The following is a 3,036-nucleotide window of genomic DNA, read 5'->3' as shown; positions in this document are numbered from 1 at the left end:
TGGCATTATGGAATATCATATTGCTCAGACTAATTACGGTCTTTTTCAAAAATCTGAGAGCATTTAAGTTGGGTGCATAAATATTTAGAATTGAAATATCTTCTTGTTGTATTGTTCCCTTGACGAATATGAAGTGTCGATCTCTGTCTTTTTGGACTTTAGTGCTTTATTTTTTTTCCTTTTACTAAGTCATATACACATGGATCATGAATACATTTGTGCATATGTGGGGTACAATGTGTTGGTTTTCTTATACAATTTGGAGTACTCACATCAAACTAAATAATACAGCTTTCGCCTCATTTACGTGATTATTGTGTTAAGACATTTGTGTTCTATACTTGATAGATTTGACTTGTACCCTTGCAATATGCTCCATAGGTGTGGTCCCACTGTTTATCCTCCCTCTATCAAACCTCCCCCCACCCCTCCTTTCCCACTCCATTTCTCTTCTTCATCCTGGGCTATAGTTGCGATCTATCTTACATAAGAAAGTGTGAGTAAATATAAATTGGTTTCATAAAAGTATTGAATACATTGGATACTTTTTCTTCAATTCTTGAGATACTTTACTTAGGAGAATATATTCCAGCTCCATCCATGTGAACAAAAAAGAGGTTCAGGCTTTAAAACAATGGTGTTTTCTTGGTGATACTTCAAATACTAGGGTGAAAAAAAGAGTCTACCTACTAGTGCATTTGGAGACATTAAGGAAATTCCAGCATGTTAATTCCCCAAATTTTGTATAAAATTTTTATTTTATCATCATTGTATGTAATAACTTATTATAATTATAAATATATGTGTTTTAATCAAATGTGTATATATATTCTAAGTAGAAATTTCTTCATATTCTTATTTAATATTTAGTGATGTTATTATACTCATTTTTATATTTTAAGCTACATTTTAATTTAATCAATTTATCTTCTAAATATCAATATTGTTTGCCATAGAATTAGAAAAGGAAATTCTAAAATTTATATAGAATCATAAAAGAACTTGAATAACCACAGCCTCCTAATCAAAAAATAACAAAACTGGAAGCATCACATTACTTGACTTCAAATTATATAACAGGGCTATATTAACCAAAACAGCATGGTACTGGCATAAACATAGACACACAGATCAAAGCAACTGATCGAAAACCCAGAAATGTAATCATATACTTACAGCCAACCAATCTTCAACAAAGCAGACAAAAAATAAATACAGGGGAGAGAAAACACTATTTAATAAATAGTACTGAGAAAATTGGATAACCATATGCAGAAAAAGGAAACTGTATCCCTATTTCTTCTCACTATATACAAAAATTATCTCAAGATGGACTAAAGACTTAAATGTAAAACCTGAAGCCATAAAAAATCCTGGAAAAAAACTAGAAAAAACTTTTTTAAGAATTGTTCTAGGCAAAGATTTTGTGATACACCCAAAGCAAATGTAAAAATGCAAATGTATAAGTACTATATATTTTCACTTATAATTAGAAAGCAAACTATGACTACAGAAGAACATACAGGGCAGAGAGGGATAATGGACATTGGAGAATGGAGAGGAGGGAGACTGGGAGAGTGGGTTAGGGATGAAAATTACCTGTGAGGTATAATGAACTACACTATTTAGGTAATGAGTCCACCAAAACCTCAGACTCCAACACGATGCAACATAAACATGTAATGTAATTCAACTGCTGCTCCCTAAATCTAATAAAAGTTTTAAAGAAGGAAAAAAATAATGTTTTTAATGTGTGATCAAACAGACTTTATTGGGGGCAGCACCTGTGGCTCAGTGAGTAGGGCACTGGCCGCATATACTGAGGGTGGTGAGTTCAAACCTGGCCACGGTAAAACTGCAACAACAAAAAAAAGTAGCCAGGCTTCATGGTAGGTGCCTGTAGTCCCAGCTACTCAGGAGGCTGAGGCAAGAGTATCGCCTAAGCTCAAGAGCTGGAGGTTGCTGTGAGCTGTGATGCCACAGCACTCTACTGAGAAAAGTGAGACTCTATCTCTAAAAAATAAAAATAAAGAGTAAAAGACTTTATTTACCAAAATTGTTTGTAATATCTTTCCTTTGTACATAGCATTACTTTACTGCAGAACTGTCAATTTCTAAGAGGTTTTAAAAAAATTCAACTCTAGTCCTTCAAACCTAAGAGATTTCAAATCTCCAAAATCCAACCAAGGATGTTAAAAATAAGTGGCATATGTATATAAATAAATATTATAATAATCAATAATATTCAAATATATATATTCTATATTTAACAAGAGATTTCATATAAAAACTTTTTATGTGTATATTTTTATTGTTATATAGGTGTTTTGAAAAATTTCATGTGCGAAAACAGTTTTAACGATACTAGCTTATTTCAGTTTAACATATATATTTGAAATACAGTGATTTACAATTTATCCACATCATACTATAGCTATTTAGTTTTGAAGTAGAAATTCAATGCCTTACATGAACTTAAATATAACATTCCTCAAGCTTTTGACATCATGTAGAGCCACCTAAAAACCAACGTTATTGTACGGTTTAAATTTAAAGCAAAATAATAAAATTTACAGTTTCACTCTATGATACTATTTTTATTGAATGTTTAATAGTATGTAAAAGGCTCTTCATTAAAAACAAATCTCAGTTAACAATAGACATTTGAGAGAAAGCATCAAAATTTGTATGCAAGTCTTTTATTAATAACAAGATAATGGGTCCACCAACTAGAAATTACCTATCCAAGTATGACCACTCAGAGCCAGGATTTTAAGACCCCAATCTTATGGACAAATGTATTTTCTGTGTCGTGGTCAGTATCTTATTCTTTTTATAAGTGCAATTCTAAGTTTCAGTACTTGAAAATAATACTCTCTATATGTAGTTTAATTTTAAAGTGTTTTGTGACTTTTTAGACCTTGTATTTCCACTAACGTCTCCAATATAGCCAAATTATTTTTGAGCAAAATATTTTTTCTTTCTTTTTTCTTTTTCTTTTTCTTTTCTTTTCTTTTTTTTTTTTTTTTTTTTTTT

The sequence above is a fragment of the Otolemur garnettii genome, unplaced genomic scaffold (genome assembly GCF_000181295.1).
Source record: "Otolemur garnettii isolate 467f Iridium unplaced genomic scaffold, OtoGar3 scaffold00034, whole genome shotgun sequence".
Classification (NCBI taxonomy): domain Eukaryota; kingdom Metazoa; phylum Chordata; class Mammalia; order Primates; family Galagidae; genus Otolemur; species Otolemur garnettii.
This window is presented reverse-complemented; position numbering follows the sequence as displayed.